Raw genomic sequence first — 13337 nt, 5'->3', positions numbered from 1 at the left:
GATGCTGAAGTAAAGATGAAAGAAAAATCTAGGAGAGAAGCACAAGCCAATAGGAATGCTGACAAAAAGAGGGTTCGTAGTGGTCATGGTGGTGAAGGTAGTAGTGGTGGTGTTCCTAAACGGGGCCATGGCCGTGGTCGTGGTGGTGAATGAATGCATTTCTAGTTCATTTCTTTATGTTATGTTGGACAAATATTAAGGTTAATGGTTGGACAAATGTTTTTTTAAGATTTATGAGACATGTTTTCATATTTTGGGCAACAAGTGTTGGATTTCTAGTTGTTGAATGAATGGTTTTTTTAGTTGCATAAAGTTTCAATACTTATGCCGACATGCTATTTTTAAGTTACACTGCCGACCAAACCAGGGCCGACAAGGTTTTGAAGTGTCAGACTGTCGGCCCTGACAGCAGAAAATGCTTGCATACCAGGATCGGCAAGCTAATCATATCATCACCAAGCCGGTTGTTATACAACCGACAGTGTATTATGTTATAGAACATGCCGGTCATTTGTTGCAGAAAATACCTTTTCCTGATGCCTAAAATCATCATAAGGCCGACATGGTTATAAATTATGTTCCTTGCGACCACATCATAGCCGGCAAGCTAGTGAACAAATACCGTTCCGACGGTTTAAGAGAAAATTGCATGAACTCCTGATGCCTAAAAGTCATAAGATCGGCATGGTAAGAAAATTTAAACCTTGCCGACCATATCATAGCCGACAGGCAAATGTCAAAATACATTGTTGGCGGATACACAGAAGAAAGTGCTTTCATGATGCCTAAAAGTCATAAGGTCGGCTTGGTAAGAAACTTCCCACCCTGCCGGCCATATGTAGTCGGCATATTGAGGAAAAAAAATCTCGCCGGCGAATTCAAAATTCAATTTTTTTTGCAAGTACAATTTCATTGATTGACTTGTACTTTGGGCACTATAACGGCCAAATTTGGGCAGCATCCTATAAATACACTACTTCTCTCTACAAAAAAACACACAACTATTTGCATATACTCTCCAAATCTCATACCATCATATACTCCATCTAACTCACCCAATAGCTCTACAAACAACAATGACATCATTTGATTCAAATGAAGATTTGGCAATCACCAAAGCTTGGTACGTGGAAACTAGAGTTAGAAGGCAATCCTCCGTAAGGGTGGATGCCGTAACCTTTTGGGCTATGGTACACAACAAATATAGGCAAGAGTTTGGTAATCCAAATGGAAGAAGTGTTCTACAAATTCATGATAGGCACCAAATCATAGAAAAAGCGATACTTGCTCTTTTGGCTATCCACTTTGGCTACTCCGTTGAACAATTTTTAAGTATTTTTGTGGTTTATTTTACGTGATCTATGTTGTTTGATCGTCCTACTAAACACCACTAACAAAGTAAGTTTGTGTTTTGTTTTTGTAGCATGAAGTCGTCAAAGCGCGCTACTTGGAGGAAAAGGGGGAAGCATTCGCATTCGATGCAAGCTATGAATTCATGGTCTCCAAAATCTCGGAGTATGCCCCGGACCTCATGCATGCCTGAGATGAATGAGATTCCTCCAACGAAGATTGATTGTTTTAGTATAGGTTTTGTGGGTAGATCTCTATGTAAACCCTCACGAGACTATAACTCGTCCACTAGGGTCGCCTAGGGGTTCAAAGGCTTGATGCACATGCTATATAAGTGCATTCGTTTTTCCGTCGACAAGGAGTTAGGTTTTATGTTTCAATCAATGTAGTAACCAAAATTGCATGAATAAAGTGAATTACAACTTCCCATTATTCTGTTTTCTATTTGGTATCAGTACAGGTCAGCAGGGTTAGAAATCCTTAAAATGCCGGCTACATGTCCGCCGACATTTTTATAAATTATGTTCATGCCGACTATATTATAGCCGGCATGGTAGGAAATATTTATATGCCGACCGTTAGATTGCTGGCCCAAGATGGTCGACATATTCTTCATTCAAAGACCCTTCCGGCCAAAAAATGGTCGGCGTTTTCTTCATCCAAGGACCATGCCGGCTAAACTTGATCGGCTACTTATTCAAACGTAGACCATGCCGTCTAGATATAACTGACACCTTATTTAAATGTCAACCTTGCCGACCTATCACATTTTCGAAAACCAAATTTTTTGATCGAAATCGAACTCATAAGACGGATCAAAGGTTTAATCTACTGAATTTCCATTTTCAAAATTTTAATGTAAACTCAATTAATTAAGTTAATCCGATTTTTTTAGTGTTAATTAAACAAGGACATATTAGCCATTTTGAAAATATATGGTTAAGAGGTGACCTCTTTTACTTTAAAATGACCCAGATTTTGTCCCATTAGGTACCCAAATTAATCTGGGTATACCCCATCAAGCCAGGTTCAAATGGTGTTCTCCTAAACCGACAAAGAGGTGAATAGAAGAGAGCCTTTTACATAATACACTTCATCGTCGCAGCCGCCTACATAAACACAGAAGAGAGAATCCAACAACTCTCTCTTCCTTGTTCTCTTGTCCGAGTTTCAATTTCAACTTCAAGCCACCGAAGACTAGGCTCCATTGACAGAGACAGAAGGTCCTTCATCTTGTTCAGACTAATTCTTCCTTCCAACTAGTCTCTATCCCTATAGACTTTTTAACTCTTCATCATCTTCTTACGTTTTACATTTCATCATCTCAAAGGTAGCTTTACATTGTAAACAATAGTTGACATTTTTGATTCATTATTAGGTCCAACACCACATTCTCTTACATTTGAAGAAAAAAAAAACCTTTTAAATTGGGTTTCAATTTCATAGCTTTGGGGGGTATTCTGATTTTGGGTCTGATCAAAATTTAAAGGCTTTGGGTGGTCTGGAGAATGCAAGCACTTGTCCTTCTTTCAGGCAACTTTTACATCTTTTTTCTTATTCTTCTTCTTTTGGAGTTATAGGGCGTTTTGGATTTTGATTTCTTTTAGGGTTTTGGTTATTTATGGGTTTCATGCTGGTTCTTTTTGTATTAATGAAATTGGATGAATTTGTAGTACTGGGTTTCTTTTATTATTTTTGAAAAATTGATTTTTGTTTGCTTATTTGAGAAATTTGTGTCTGTAAATTGTTCATTGATCTTGACAAGTTTGATTTTTTTTGTTGTTGGTAAACAGATCACACTAAATTGAGAGATTGAAAAAGGAGGAGGGATCTTCGGAATTTGTTGATTGGTAACATGGGATTAGGGCTATGAATGTTTTAACCAGACCTAGACCTTGGTCATTCTCAGGTGAGCCTTTATTTTTGCTCTAATCATCTTCAGGTGATGAGCTAGTAGACAATTACCATGTTTTTTTGCCGCATTTGTATACTTGTAGTTATCTAAATATAGTTTTGTTGTTAAGTTGTTGGAGCTGGAATAGTGTCGCGGACAAGTTTGTAGATGTAAATGTGTCTCAAAATCATTTAACGGTAGTGGCGCATAAGTATTAGAGAAAAGGAGATGCATGCATGTTTTTCTTATTTGTCATACATCTACTAAATTAGAACTTAGAGGCTGTGAAAGGTGTGGTTCTTGGGTCAGAAACGCAGCTAAAGTGCTCATCGCGGCACTAAATAATAGCTACTATGTGTGTTGCAACGTGCAAATAGGATATGAACAAACACGTTGGCAAATCGAGTCATTAGATTTTTTTCAATTTTCTGTAAGTGGTTAAGCCGCACAGGACATTATATTCGGGATGGTTTTGGAATCATTGTCATTAAGTTGTGACAGAATATGTCCCTTCCCTTGTTCTTTCGTAACTAATGACTTCTATGATGCATCACTAAAATATTTGACTGATGTTGCAGGCATCGATTACCCAGAAACAAAAAAGATGAGAAATTTTGCTGGAAAGATTTTGTTGGCTGCCATGTTAACTGTTCTGTGTATATACATTCTTAAGAAGTCATCTAGTTTTACTACCCCAAGCCCGGTAAGTTTTTGACCAATAAAAATGATCTCTACTTGTATTTTCTCCCTTGTTGTTATGGGACTTGTCTACCTTTTTGTTTGTTTGTTTCTTGTTGTATACTTTTCTATGTTCCATTCTGATTCACACTTCTTCTCCCGTTGACTTCTCCAGTTCTCTCGCCATGAAACAGGGTAACTCATGTTCTGGTAACAGGAGGAGCTGGCTTTATTGGTTCACACCTGCTGCTCTCCGACTTCTAAAAGACTCATATCGTGTTACAATAGTGGTATGTCACATGTAGATACTCACAAGCTCTGTAGGCGTCTACTAAGTGTCATGCATGTTGATGGTTTATTATAGCTTGGAATTCACTTGTATTCTATCTCCATTTTACAGGATAATCTCTCTTGGGGAAACTTTGGTGCTGTTAAGGTTCTTCAGGAGAAATTCCCCGAACCTGGATGGCTGCAATTCATATACTATGCTGATTTGGGTGATCCGAAAGCTGTATCCTTAATCTTCCAGTCTTAGATAGTTTTTTGGCCAATGCGTATGCGTAAAATGTGAATGTTGGAGTCTATAATAATTGGTTCAGGTAAATAAAATCTTCCGGGAGAATGCATTCGATGCATTTCGCGGCTGTCGCATATGTGGGAGAAAGCATTCTTGAACCTCTTAGGTAAGCTCTTTGGTTTTTGTACTTATGACGAAGTTACCACTGTAGATGACTCGTAATATGATCATGAACTTTAGATGACTTTAGTAAGGTATTGCCTGGTCATGGTCAGATGGACGAATTCACATGATTGCGAAAATTATTGAATTTTCAATAGTTAGGCACATTGTACTTGCATATAATGATGATGATATTGGATGACACCGACGTGACATGACAAGCTAAGATTGCATTCTCCATAACCAAATGGATGGATATGGCTAGTGATCATAAATAGCACATCCAGGGCTGTAAGGTAAGAACTGTGACAGACCATGCAAAGTACAGTTGGGCAATTTGCAAATAACTCAGACATGCGTGTGATGATTTTAAGGTTTGGTTATTTCTGATCAATTTGGCTATACTATGCAAACAGATTTTTTTTTTTTTCAAAATTGTATCAAGAGTGGTGTATGTTAATCTCTCACCATCCATGGCAACATTTCAGATATTTCAATGTGATTGGATCTGATCCTGTTGGGGGAAGCTCCCAGACCTGAACTACTTCGGATTTCAGGGGCTTGCCTTGGGAATCATACCTGGCCTGAAGGGTATGTTCATTGATCGATAGACTGCTCTTATTTGTCTCTAAACGAAAACTTTTGTTGTATTTCCTCTTCCTTGCTCTCCAAATGTGTTAGACATTTACATACAAATGCACTTGTCGTAATTATTCTTGTTTATATACATGTATGTCGAAGGTACGGATTATAGCACAGCTGATGGAACCTGCATAAGAGACTACATTGATGTTACTGATCTAATTGATTGAAGGCACTGGCAAAGGTGCAGCTACGGTATGGAAAATTACCTCTATTCCTAAGCCAAATCTTAGGCACAGACATATTGCTGTTCACGTACCTACTTCATTTGTTCACTTGTTCTGTTTGAATCAGGTGGGTGGGGCGAGGGGTTTCACGTTCGGGCCACAAAGCAACTACCAAGTGTTATGTAAAGTTTGGGAAGGAGGAGGAGCTTCCAGTGACAGTGAAGTTGTGTGGATGGAGGAGGACAGCACGTTGATAATAATAATAATAATTTGATGACAGATCAAACTGTATCCGGAGATTGAAAAAGGAGAAGGGATCTTTGGAATTGTTGTTTGCTAATAGAGGGTTTGGACAATGAATGGTTTAAACAGACCTGGACCTCGTTCATTCTCAGGTGACCCGCTTTTACTTTTTGCTCAATCATCTTCAAGTGTTGTCGCATTTGTATACTTGTAGTGATCTAAATATGGTTTGTTGTGAAGTTGTTGGAGCTGGAGTTGTCTCGAAATCATGTAACGGTTATGGCGGATAAGTATCAAAAAAAAGAAAGAAGAGATGCATGCATGTTTTTCTTATTTACGTATTAAGTTAGAGATATGGTTCTTGGATCAGAAATGCAGCTCAAGTGTTCATCACAACACTAAATAATAGTTAGTGTGTATGTTGCAACTTGTAAATAGGAAATGAACAAACATATTCAGTCTCTAGAATTTTCAATTGTTTGGAAGTGGTTAAGCCCCACAGGACATTAAGCTGGATTTGGATTTGTTGTCAGTTCGTCTTCTCATTCAGTTGTGAGGGAGTATGTTCCTTGTTCTTTCGTAAGGAAGGACTTCTGTGGCGCATTATTAAATATTCTTGACTGGTTTTGTAGGCATGGATTACCCAGAAGCGAAAAAGAAGAGAAACTTTGCTGGAAAGATTTTGTTGGCTGCCGTGTTAACTGTTCTGTGTATGTATATTCTGAAGAACTCATCTGGTTTTACCAACCCAACCCCGGTAAGTTTCTGAAGAATAAATGAACTCTTCTTGTATTTCCTGCCCTGTTGTGATGGGACTTGTCTACATTTCTATTTTGTTTGTTCCTCGTTTTGTTCTTAGATGTGTTCTGTCCTTGCTAACACTTCTTCTCCCTACGACCTCTTCTCCAGTTCTCTCGCCATGAACCAGGAGTAACTCATGTTCTAGTAACAGGAGGATGTGGGTTTATTGGTTCGCATGCTGCTCTCCGACTTCTCAAGGACGCGTACCGTGTACAATAGTGGTATGTCACATTTAGATAGTCACAAACTTTATGGGCATCTACTATGTGTCAGCCATGTTGATGGTTTTAATAATGGCTTGGAATTCACTTGTTTTCGGTCTCCATTTTACAGGATAATCTCTCTTGGGGAAACTTTGGTGCTGTTAAGGTTCTTCAGGAGCAATTCCCCGAACCTGGATAGCTGCAATTCATGATTTGGGCGATCCAATAGCTGTATCCTTTAATCTTCCAGTCTGAGATAGTTTTTTGGCCCGTATGTATGTGTAAAATGTGAATGTTGGAGTCTATTCCTTAACAAGTGGTTCAGGTAAATAAAATCTTCCGGGAGAATGCATTTCGCGGCTGTTGCATATGTGGGAGAAAGCATTCTTGAACCTCTTAGGTAAGCTCTTTGGTTTTCCAACATTCAAAGTATATCGACCCGAAAGTGCTATCTTGAATGTTTTCTAGCTTAGATAGACTGGCATTGCCGGAGTGAACTAAACCTGGAGATAACTGTTCTGTGCAGGTATTATCAAACATAACATCGAACACCGTAGTAGTAGTACTAGAGGCAATGGCAGCACATGGGGTGAAGACGTTAATTTATTCGATAATTTCTTTTTTCTATTCTGATATCAATTTGTTGATAGTGTAGATTCCAATAAATCCATATGGTAAAGCCAAGAAGATGGCCGAAGATATCATACTAGACTTGTCAATTAACTCAGACATGGTTGTGATGATTTTAAGGTGAACTTGTTTCTGATAAATTTGGCAATACTCCATGCAAACAGATATATATGCGACTTTCAGAGTGGTATGTAGTAAAATACGAGACATATAAAATGAGCAAAATCAATTACAGAAAAAGTGATACGTTATGGATGAAAAAAAGAAGAAGAGATGAATCAACAGGTTTCTCTGGAATCCTATTATTGGGGCTGCTCCTCTTTGACTTTTTGGGGCTAAATTGCTTTGGGTAGCCAAGAAATGGATAGGGGGAGATATCAAGTGTTAAAAAGTCAGATTTACCCTTTCTTAATAAATCAATTTTAAAAACAAATCTTATATAATTAAAACCTATTCCTAATTCAAACCCCAAAAATCAAAACCATTTCATTTTCATTTTCTCTTCCGCTTCTCAAAAACACTCTCCTAAACCTCTCAAAAACACTCTCCAAAACCTAACAATATCTCCCTTTCTTCTCCACTGATTTCTGAAGAAGCTCAAGATGGCAGCAAGATCAAAAGTGACAAGATCCGGCCGATTGAACCTGATTCTGAAACAAGGAAAGTTATTGATGTTCCTTTTAATAGAGATGTGGTGAACCAATTTGTTCAAACACCTGCGAATCCTCCACAAATGAATCCTACTAGGTAAGAATCGAAAAACTCACCATTTATTTTACCATGAGATTGAAAAAATAGGTTCGATTGATGGTTTTAGGGTTTCCAGAAAAGGTTTTCTGAAGCATTTACGGCTGAGAAATCATATCGTCCTGGCCGTAATTGTATATAACGGTTGGGACGTCAAGAAATCCCAGCCATTAATGTGTAATGCAGTTCGAAAAATTTGATAACCCAACCGTGAAATACATATCTGGATGGGTCTTTTCCAGCTGTAAGATGTCCTGTAGTTGCAGAGTAAAATTGAGTGATAATTGTTTCGGCTGGGAGTTTCTTAACCGTAAATAAATTTTCCTAGCCGTTATTTTTATTTTCTAGCCGAAATTGTGTTTATGGAGAGGTGGTCCGCATATTTCTAAACCGATACTGTGTTTACGGTTAGGTCGTCCGCATATTTCTAAGCCGAAATTCTATTTACGGATGGGTTATATGTTATTTCCAAATCGTAATTGTATCACTCCTTGTAAATTGGTCGTATCTTCTGATATGTTTTTCATAATTTTTAGGAGGAACTCTGAAAAGGAGAAATAACTCCGGGAACTACCAATGTGTGATATTGCTACGATGATGGTACGTAGGCTAAGTATATGATTCATTTTTATTTTTTTTTATATACGTTGCTCAAATTATGTACCAGTATTAATTGAATGATGTGAAAATAGGTCAAAAGAGCTAAGTGGATTGCCAGGGGACTGATCCGTAACATTGAGGAGGTTCTATATTTGGATTGCGACGAACAAAAAACACTGATTAGGAGGATTCAGGAGTTACATAATCCAGCGAAGGATGATCTCTATACTAACGACAAGGATGATTGGATCAGTCTTTCCCAAACTCCCGATAGTTCTTCATCATCTTCCGAGGAAGTTCCTTCGATTGTTGGTTGTAGTGGATGATTGTAGGTTATGTACTTGTTTAAGTCAGACTTTTATCATGTTTTAGGTTATGGATTTGGGTGATTTACTTTTCAGACTTACTTTTCATTATGCAGACTTAAATTTGAATGAATGGATACTAGTATTTTGAGTATAATATGATACTAATTACGGCTAGGATTTCCAGCCGTTAGTTATATTAACGGCTAGGATTTCCATCCGTGAAACTGACAGTACCCATATTAACGGCGAGAAATCCTGGCCGTATTTGGTTTTACGGTTTGGTTTCTCAGCCGTAACAAAGTTTAATCTGAAACTGATATTCCATTAAGAGTTACGTCTAGGATTACGATCCGTAAAACCGACAGTACCCATACTTACGGGTAGGAATCTTGGCCGTATTTGGTTTTACGATTTGGTTTCTCACCCGAAACTAAGTATAACATGAAGGTGAAATTCTAGGAAGAGTTACGGCCAGGATTATCAGCCGTAAAACTGACAGGACCCAGAAATACGGTTAGGATTCCTAGCCGTTACTGACTTTTCGGTTAGGTTTACCATCCGAGTTGCAGAAGAATAACTCAGTTGGGTCATTACGGCTAGGTCATGTCAGCATATGACCTGGCCATAAATACCTCTAAATAACACATTTTTATCATATCATCATTACAAACACACATGTATATATATAATGAGTGATTCAAAATACATAGGTTCACACCATATTGTGATCATATTATCATTTTAATCACCACCCTACAAAAAACATTATTATCATATACCTTCACACGACATTTACTCATAGTCATCCTCATCGGAACTCATTAGTACACACAACGGTCCATCCCTCGACAACTGTAATGCCTCCCGCAAATGAAATCTTTCCTCGAACCTGTGACACCAACCCATTGGTATTTCTCCGTCACATCCGTTTACCCTCCTTAATGGAGGTAATGGGAATCCATCTTTTAATTGGAGGCCGATATAATGGGTCATCATCACGAACCCCATGATGACTATCTTTGGAGATTCTTCTTCGGTAAAAATACGTCTTGTTGGTACCTAAGTAACACTATGTGCATAGGAGATGGAATGAATAACGCAATGGAGTGCGTTGGCGAGTAGATGGCCACATATTGGCATTCTCATCTAATATTCACTTGTCAATGTAGTGTTGCCCATTAAACGTCGTTCAAATGCTTTGAACTCATCGTTTAGCATCGGCTCCATGTCATTTCTTTCGGATCTCATCATTGGCTTGTAGAAATCGGGGAAACCACGTAGTTCAATCAAACACTTTTGCCTTACAATAGTAATTTGGTCGGCACCCCGTTCTTTTGCCTCCTCAAAAGGTCCAAGTTGATCTACGAACAAATAACTTCATCTTTTGCAATGCCCACAAATAACTTTCCTTCGTCTCGTCTTTCAAGAAACAAAACACAACGGTAAATGTCGACTTGGTAGATGTTTGGCCAACAAAGTTCAATATCGGCATGTTGTACCTGTTAGTTTTATACGTGCAATCCATAAACAGAATTTGATGAAAGCATATTGCCAATTGTACACATTCCGGAGTGGCGATGAAAAGATATTCCACTTCCTTTTCTTCATTCGTATCATAGGCGATAGAGTACTTTGCCTCCTCAAACAAAAACAATAATTGTTGCATAAGCACTCTCTCTTTCCATGACTCTTTTCTAAATTTTTCTCTTTCGTTATAGATAGTTGAAAATGATGATGAGTTTTGGGGGTTTAACACCTTCACGCCACTAAGAATATCAATAGGTCTTGTGCGTCTTTTACTCAACACGTGTACAAACTCCTTTTCTAAGGGGTTGAGCCTTGCCGAATAAGGATGGTTGATCAAACTCTTCGGAATATGATGAGTATGAAAACCTGAGACAACTTTAGCCATATACCACATTTTCGTATCGTCGTTACATTTAAATTGAAGCTTAAAAGGGCATTCGCACTTCTTCGTATTATATACTCCCTTCTTCCTTGTGGTTTTTCGTCTCACTACCCTTTTTCCAATGGCTCTCATACTTTCCACTACACTCGCAAACCATTTCAAAGCTGTTGGATTTAACTCGTTTATTCTGGACTATGATGCACATATTTTTCACTCCTTGTGCTTGAGCCCACTTGATGGTTTTTCAAAGTTGTTGTAGAAAGTGATAAAGGGGTTGTTTAAGACTTGTGAAGGTTGTGCTTTTAAATTTTAAATTTTAAGAATAAAGAAGATAAATCAAATAAATGGTGATATGTTGTGAAAATTATGGAGAGAATTGAGGCTAGGATTCCATCAATGGTCAATATTTATGGGATTTGATATTAATATTTTATCATGCAATTCAAGACATTAAAGGTCCAACAAAATTAATTCTGATTCTAATTTGTTGCCTATATTTGATTTTCAAAACATCAATTGTTAATCCGAGCATGATGCATCAAAAGTTCTAGACTAAGCATACACCATCAAGAGAAAATACAACTAATAAATAAAAATCATTTAATCAATTTTACTTAGTGCAAATAATCATACATGAATTGCAGAAAAATAATTAAATTGATATTACCACATAATTATCGAAAAACTGGCTTCCTCCATCGCCCCAATGTTGGAGTTTAGCTCCTCATATTAATCATGATCTCAAAATACATGTATAAATCTCAAAAGTTGATTAAAAGGGAGTAAAACAAGTGAACAGAAAAATTGCAACAGTTATTTCTCGCTCCTGAGCTCTCCTATCGACCCCAAACTCTCGACCCCAGAAGACTATTTATACTCCACAGCGTACAAATCTTCTCGGTTTAAAGCAAAATATCCTTTTCTTCAATTCATTATTCTCCACTGCCATTACATGGGATTTATTTCCTTATTCTTTCTCTTCATGCGTTAACTGTCTTGTAAACTTCCCAAACTCTGTTGATATGATAAATATATGCATCCTAGGAGAATATCCTCTCTTAACTGCACTTAAGTTCCATATAAAACCCAACCAGAAACCCAACCATAAACCCAGAGATATTTCTTCCCTCTTTTATAAAAATCGTGAATATATATTTCCTTCTTCGGAATTATGCACCTTACCAATCCTGTCATGCCGCTATAACTTCATCCAAATCCATTTGCATAAATAAATCACACAACATCTTACCAAAAATCATCACAGAATCTTTGTGTATATCTCCAACGATATCTTCCACAATAACTCCAACAGAATCTCCTTCAAACTTCGATCGAAAATTACACAGTTGATGTTCTTCATTTTCCCGCCAAAAAATAAATTTGAATTTGAGAAGAAAGCAACCCTTATCCAGTGGTCGCCCCTTATCCGTTGTTGGAGTCTAAATAACACATGTCCTTTGGGGTGTCTTAAGTAATTTTTCTGGGGTGTTTCCAACATTTTTTCTGGGTTCTTCCGGCGCATTTCTGGGGTGTCTTTAGTACTCTATCCTGGGGTGTAAAACACCACTTTTCGAGTCAATTTCGCCGCAAGAGCTTATTTTTCCAAAAACATCTACAAAAATATAAAATAACATAATAAGTATTTAATCGAGTCTAACAATACAGAACATTGAGAAAAAAATAGATACATAAATGCGTCTATCAAATACCCCAAAACTTAATATTTGCTAGTCCTCGAGCAAAATTTATTTTTGAAAAGATAAAAAGACTACACTTAGCACGTGCAGCAAGCCGTTAAACCGCTAGGTGGCCCTAGCGGCGGAGTGTTGTCTCCGGAGGGTTTACCATAGGTGTACCCACAAAACCTTTACTCCTAATTGGTCACAAGTATCCAAAGATCTATGAGGACATACATATTCTCAACCTATCTCCAAGTAAGTAGAATGTCAGAAAAATTAAAGGTGCCAGCTCTAAAGCTGACTAAAGAGAAGGGGAGACACATCCGCAACACTGCTAGATAAAGAGATATCCGCTACACAACTAGATAAACATTGTAAGATGCATCCGCTTTACATCTAGATAAGATTAGGAGAGAGATAAAGATGAGAGGGACATCTGCTACACAGCTGGACTAATTACGTGTGATGAGTTGAACCAGTGCTAGAAAGATCTTATGTCAGATGGAAAGCGGACTAATAAAGCAACCAATATGCACCTCTCTTCGACTCTCCCATAGTACTCAGTAGAAACAACGTCTTCTTCGGCTTCAACTGTTGATGATAAACTCTTGAACCTCGTAGAACCTTGACAATTTAACTTTCCTCCTTAATTTCATGCTTGAAAATTTCTTATAGATTTCTACTTTCCTATGGCCTTATTGAACAAAACGTAACGATGATTTTTTCATTTTTTTTTTAAAACGCTCAAAATTTAAATGGCCATGAGAGAAGGACTTTAGAACTTGGATCTTCGCAACTTGTGATGTC

At 37.7% G+C, this 13337-nt stretch overlaps 1 long non-coding RNA gene across 5 annotated transcripts; it reads left to right on the top strand.

Annotated features, from left to right (window-relative positions):
- Positions 1 to 2460: 2460 nt before the first annotated feature.
- On the top strand, positions 2461 to 9038 carry LOC113286712. Of its 5 annotated transcripts, XR_003329433.1 has the most exons (17): positions 2461 to 2573; positions 3144 to 3259; positions 3823 to 3947; positions 4098 to 4212; positions 4323 to 4433; positions 4522 to 4605; positions 4715 to 4975; positions 5090 to 5192; positions 5343 to 5438; positions 5538 to 5805; positions 6286 to 6410; positions 6563 to 6675; positions 6788 to 6888; positions 6983 to 7057; positions 7184 to 8034; positions 8571 to 8634; positions 8727 to 9038. It is a non-coding gene; the product is annotated as an uncharacterized LOC113286712 (long non-coding RNA). The 5 variants fall into 5 exon arrangements; XR_003329436.1 differs by lacking the exon at positions 4522 to 4605 and having other exon boundaries at positions 4867 to 4975; XR_003329432.1 differs by having other exon boundaries at positions 4323 to 4605.
- Positions 9039 to 13337: the final 4299 nt, after the last annotated feature.

This window comes from Papaver somniferum, chromosome 6 (assembly GCF_003573695.1).
Source record: "Papaver somniferum cultivar HN1 chromosome 6, ASM357369v1, whole genome shotgun sequence".
In the NCBI taxonomy this organism is placed as follows: Eukaryota; Viridiplantae; Streptophyta; class Magnoliopsida; order Ranunculales; family Papaveraceae; genus Papaver; species Papaver somniferum.
Note: the sequence above shows the minus strand (reverse complement) of the source record. Positions and strands in the feature narration are given on the sequence as shown.